Consider the following 6,188-nt stretch of genomic DNA (forward strand, 5'->3'; position numbering starts at 1 on the left):
ATGTGTTACTATGGTGGATACTATGGAGGCCTGGGCTATGGCTCTGGTGGCCTAGGCTATGGCTTTTGGCTGTGGCTATGGTGGCTATGGTGGCTATGGCTATGGCTGCTGCCTCCCAGTGTGCTGTAGAAGGTACTGGTCCTATGGCTTCTACTGAAGAATTTTTTCAGATACTTAGCCTTCCTACTTGGAAGGGTTTGCAAGTATTTTCACACCAGGAACTTAAATTTTCTTTAAAAATTCCAACTTTATAATAAAATATAATTGAAATACAACATAGTCATTTAATTCTTCATCTTTGTTTGGACCATGATTGTGTTTTATGTTATCTTCATCATAGTCTGTAGAAATTATTTCATTTGACTGTAAACCATTGTGTTAAAACATGTGTATTATCAAATAGCTAAATGATTAAATCATACAAAATGATTTTTGTATGTTCTGTGCTTTTGTGTCTTCTCAGTAACATGTTTGGAGGTGGTTGTGGGAAAGTGGGAGGGGAGTAAAGACACCAGGAAAATATAGAGGGAGAAGAAAAGAAGAGGAAAATGAAAAAGGGGAAGGAGGTTACAGAGGCTAGAGAAGTTTCAGCATTCACCTACGGATGGACATTTGGCCGTTTATAAAACTTGACTATTATAAACTATGATAATCCACTTGGTAGTGTGCCTCTTTCTAAGATCCAGTAATTTTTTCTAATCAGCAGTAGTGCGACTTCTAGAGCCTCTGTCACATCCCTAACCATTTGTAAGCATGCCACATGCTATTTTCTGAAATGGCTGCACCACATTGCATTCCCATCAACCATGGGAAAGGTGCCCTTTTCTGCACATGCTCTGTAACAGTCACACATTCATGTTTCTTCTTTCTAATATTAATAATCTAACAAGAGTAGGGATCAATCTCAACTTGTTCTTGATTTGCATCCTGAGTTATTAGTGAAGCAGAACATTTGTCCTTCAGTGTATTTTCTTTTCTAACTCTCAGTTCATTTTTTAGCATCAGCTTATTTTTTTGGCTATTTAGTTTAGCTATATATATGCCTTCCCACTCCAAAAATTTGTTTATTAATCTCATTCCTGATGTGTTTGCTTTATTCTTCTGTGTGGAACATCTCTTTATACAGTTGCTAGCTCTGTTATATAGAACTTTCTTAGTTGGGTACATGAAAAGTTGTGTAATTGCATGGGTTATTTTTTTATTTTTCCATTTATATTTGTAACAACTGTGTTTTACATATGCTCATGTGATTGTGTACGTGCAGCTGCGTTTTCATGTGTGTGCAGTTGAATAGTCATCCGTGTGTGTGCAGGTGCCTGTGCAGGAGTGTGTCTGTGTGGGAGGGTTTCGAGTTGAGTGACATCTGTCTTTCTCAATTGCTCTTTACCTTACTGATTGAGGTAGATGCATTAGAGCTAGTATTTGGCCTTCCTGGTGGTCTGGCTACCCAGTTTGCTCTACTCTATTTGCTGGGCTTACAGATAGACTTCCATGCTCATCTGTCCTTTGACAATTCTGTACTTGGTAGAATTATGTTATTTCATACACAACGGTCATTTTATATAGTTCTCATTCAACCCCCTCCACACTGCTCTTCCCTACCCGTCCTTTCCTTTCATGTCTTATGCATTACATTACTCTCTGTTTATCAATTCCATTAAGATTTTCTCTTCTCAGGATACCCATTCCTTTTTTTTTTTTAATTTTATTAATTTATTCAGATTACAACTCAACTGTTATCCCATCACTTGTATCCTCCCATTCCTACCTTCTTCCTGCTTTCACCCTATTCCCCTCCCTTAGGTCTAAGACCGAGGGGGAACTCCTCCCCCACTATATGGTCATAGGCTATCAAGTCTCATCTTGGTAGCCTGCTTATTCTTTCTCTGAGTGCCACCAGACCTCTAATACGGAGCACCAGAGTTCATGTCAGAGTCAGTCCTCGCACTCCAAAAGTCTTCACTTACCAGGAGAGAGGGATAGATGTGAGGGCATCCTACTGAGACTCTAGGTAAGAGAAATATAGGAGATAAAGAAATAGAAGGGCCCAGAGGGTCCTTGAAACCTACAAGAAGAGCATTGTGACAGGTGGATCTGGGCCCTGGAGGTCTGCTCAAACTATTTCACTAACCAAGGACAATACAAGTAGTAAACATCGAACTCCTACTCTGATCTACCCAATGGACAGGACATTGTCCACAGTTATATGGAGAGCAGGGACTGACTCTGACAGGATAACCATTCTTAATTTCATTATTTATTATGCTAACTCACACACACACACACACACACACACACACACACACACACACACACTTTAAGTGTTTATTGTGAGTATGACATAAGCCTTAAAGTATTTGTCTTTTAAATTTTTTTAACCACAGAAAACAGAAGTAGGGCTTCATATGTTTATTAAATGAAAATTCTTCCAGATAGAATTATTCTAGAATAACACAGAAAACATAAGAAAAGAACACAAAAGGCCTTTTAACTATGGAATATTACAAAACAAACAGACATAAAAAGAAGAGCCATTTCAATAATTTGTAGTGTGTCATAAAATAGTTTCATAAGTTTGTTTTTGTTGTCATTGTTGTAGTTTTGGTTCTGATTTTTTTTGAAACAGGGTTTCTCTATGTGGCCTTGGCTGACCTGGAACTAGATCTGTAGACCAGGTTGGCCTCAAACTCAGAGATCCACCTGCCCCTGCCTCCCAAGTACTAGGATTAAAGGTATGCACCACCACCACCTGCCTGAGTTTCATAAGTATTAAATAAACTAAATACTGAATTAGGCAATGTCTTGAAAACAGTATCAGAATTTCACATTAAAGTCCCATGGTTTGATCATGGGATCCTGATATATGAGGACATTTATCTCAAGTTATGCAGCTGTGTTTGGCCAGTAAACCTTGGCATGTTGATGTTTTCTAAAGCATGGTGGAGACATGTGTGATATTATAATGCCTGTGGTTTTCTCCACCAAACTCCCAGGTGTATAAAAAGCCCTTGGCAGTTGATGGCATCCAGTCTCAAGGATCCTACTATTATTTTTTTCTCTGAACAGTCAAGTCCTTCCACAATGTGTTATTAGGGCAGCTACTATGGAGGCCTGGGCTATGGCTATGGTGACCTAGGCTATGGCTATGGCTATGGCTGTGGTGGCTATGGTGGTTATGGTGGCTATGGTGGCTATGGCTGTGGCTATGGTGGCTATGGTGGCTATGGTACGGCTGTGGCTATGGTGGCTATGGCTATGGTGGCTATGGTGGCTACGGTGGCTATGGTGGCTATGGTTATGGCTGCTGCTACCCACTGTGCTGTAGAAGGTGCTGGTCCTATGGCTTCTACTGAGGAGTTTCTATGGATGCCCAGCCTGTTATCTGATGTCTGAGGTCTTACTGCAAGCATATTCAAGTTTTTTCACATGAGGAATTCTTATATATCTTCATAATTTCCAACTTAATGCTAAACTATCTGAGAAAAATCAACAATGCCTGACCATCTTTCTAATTTTTATTCAGTCTCTGTGACAGCTTGCAGATAATTGTACTGGTGTCTTTGTAAGAACCTATAAAATGTGATCAACTGTGAACTGTTCAATTTTTATCAAATTGTATTATTATTATTAGTGCATTTCATTGTAGATATTTCTTTCTTATAGTTTTATTCAATGGCCTCTCAATTTGATACATGTATTTATAAATTTGTGTGTGATTATTCATGTTTGTGTTTTTTAAGTGAAAGAAAGAAAGAGGGAAGGAAGGTGAGAAAGATGGAAGAAGAAATATTTTATTATATTTATTTGCCTAAAATTAAAAGAGGAATATATCATTTCTTACTAACAGCTCATCAAATTATTTTCACTTTCAGCATTCCTTATTTGTCTGCAGTTCTATATGAGATTGAGGCCCCATAGGTTTCCTCTCCCACATTAGCATGTTTATTGTCCTTGTTCAACTTATATTAGACAGTCATGTTGGCAAGGGTTTATAGATGTGGATTCTAACACCTTAGGCAAAATAACTTCACAGTGAAGTCCCTGTTCCTTTGGCTTTTATAATTTCTCCACTCCACCTTTTGCAAGGACCCCTGAGCCCTGAGTGCAGGAGTTGTTAGGAATAGATAGATGATAGATAGATAGATAGATAGAGATATACATGTGTGTATGTCAGTATACACTAATTTTGTACAAAATTAAATTATTTCTATTCTTAATGTATCTGCACCCCACAGTTAAGATAAGACTAGAGGTAATGAGATGTTATGAGAAACTTAGGGACCAATGTTCTGGAGAATAGTCTGGGGGGAAACAAGTTTTCTCTGAGCTTTGCTTACTCTAGCTGTGTTGTGGTTAATTTTTTATTTATTCTTCTCTCATATATTACATCCAAACCACAGTTTACCCTCCTTGCTTCCTTCCAGTTCCTCCCTCATCATTCCCTGACCCCCTCACATCTACTCCTCCTCCATGTCCCTTCTGAAAAGGGGCAGGCCTCCCAGGGATGTCAACCACATATGGCATAACAAACCACCATAATACCAGGCAGGCACCTCCCCTCATATTAAGGCTGGACAAGGCAACCCAGTATGATGAAAATGGTCCTAAAAGCAAGAAAAGCGTCATAGACTGCTATCCTCCCACTGTTAGGAGTGGCACAAGAAGACCAAGCTACACAACTATGACATAAATCCAAAGGACCTAGATCAATCCCATGCATGCTCCGTGATTGCTTTACTCTCTGTGCTCCCTTATGATCCCAAGATAGTTGATTCTGTGGGTTTTCTTGTGCTGCCCTTGACCCCTCTACCTCCTACACTCCCATCTCCCTTTCTTCCTTGGGACTCCCCTAGCTCTGCCTAATATTTGGCTCCGTGTCTCTAACTCTGCTCCCATAAGTTGTTGGGTGAAGCCTCAGTTGCTGGATGAAGCCTCTCTGATAACAATTATGCTAGGCTCAAATGTATAGTATAGCAGTGTATCGTTTGGAATCATTTTATTGATGTTGACATTGTCGTTGTTGCTGCTGGTCCTGTTTGGTTCTATCCTAGGTGTCTGGGCTATCCAGCACCTGGTTTCTGGTCTTTCAGGCAATGTTAGAGGTGGATTCCTGTTGTCTGACATGGACTCTGTTGTCTGCTTTTCAATCACTTCCCCATGGCAGGACTACCTTGCCAGGCTGCAAGAAAAGAGAATAAACTCAATCCTAACGTGTACTTATGAGCTGATGTGGGTGATAGGGGGTTCCCCTTTTCTGAGGAATAGGGAGGAGGGAGGAGGCTGTGACCAGGGTGTAAGGTGAATAAATTAATTAATTAAAAAATTTCAAAACCTTTAGCCATCGGGGACTGCAAATCAAAACAACTCTGATATTCCATCTTGCACCTGTCAGTGAGAGCTGGGTGTGGGGGAATGTGCCTTTAATCCCAGTACTCAGGAGACAGAAGCAGGCAAACCTCTGTGAGTTTGAGGCTAAGCCTAGTCTACAAAGTGAGTCCAGAACTGCCAGAGCTACACAGAGAAACCCTGTTTCAAGAAAACAAAAACAAACAAACAAACAAAAAGCGCACAACTAACAGTTCATTATGGTAAGGATGTGGCGCAAGGAAACACTCCTCCATTACTAGTGTGAGTGCAAATTTATACAGGCACTTTAAAGTCAATATGGCAATTTCTCAGAAAATTGGCACTCAGTCTTCCTCAAGACCCAGCTATATCACTTCTGGGCATATACTCAAAGGATGTTCCTTCCTACCACAAGGACACTTGCTCAACTCTGTTCATACTGCTTTATTCATAATTCACAGAAACTGGAAAGAACCTAGATGTCTCTCATCTAAAGAGTTGTTAAAGAAACTGTGGTACTTTTACACAATGGAGTGTCAGCTGCTTAAAAAAAAAATAACATCTTGAAATTTGCAGGCAAATGGATAGAACTAGAGAAAATCACCCTGAGTGAAATAACCTGGACACAGAAAGATACATGATATATACTCACTTATTATAAATGGCTACTAGCTGTGAAGTAAGGATAAGCATGCTATAATCCACAGACTGAGAGAGGCTAAGCAACAAGGAGGGTTCAAAGGAACACAGAAGTCTCCCTAAGAAGGAATAATAGAATAGATACAGAGGTAGACTAGTAGGGGGTGGGCATAGGAACAAGAGAGATCAGATTGGGGGAAGGT

At 39.9% G+C, this 6,188-nt stretch overlaps 2 pseudogenes; both read left to right on the forward strand.

The window, feature by feature from the left end:
* On the forward strand, window positions 1–306 carry LOC127192883 (keratin-associated protein 20-2-like; annotated as a pseudogene).
* A 2,775-nt stretch (window positions 307–3,081) lies between these two features.
* Window positions 3,082–3,353, forward strand: LOC127192865 (keratin-associated protein 20-2-like; annotated as a pseudogene).
* The last annotated feature ends 2,835 nt before the right edge of the window (window positions 3,354–6,188 follow it).

This window comes from Acomys russatus, chromosome 8, assembly GCF_903995435.1.
Source record: "Acomys russatus chromosome 8, mAcoRus1.1, whole genome shotgun sequence".
Classification (NCBI taxonomy): Eukaryota; Metazoa; Chordata; class Mammalia; order Rodentia; family Muridae; genus Acomys; species Acomys russatus.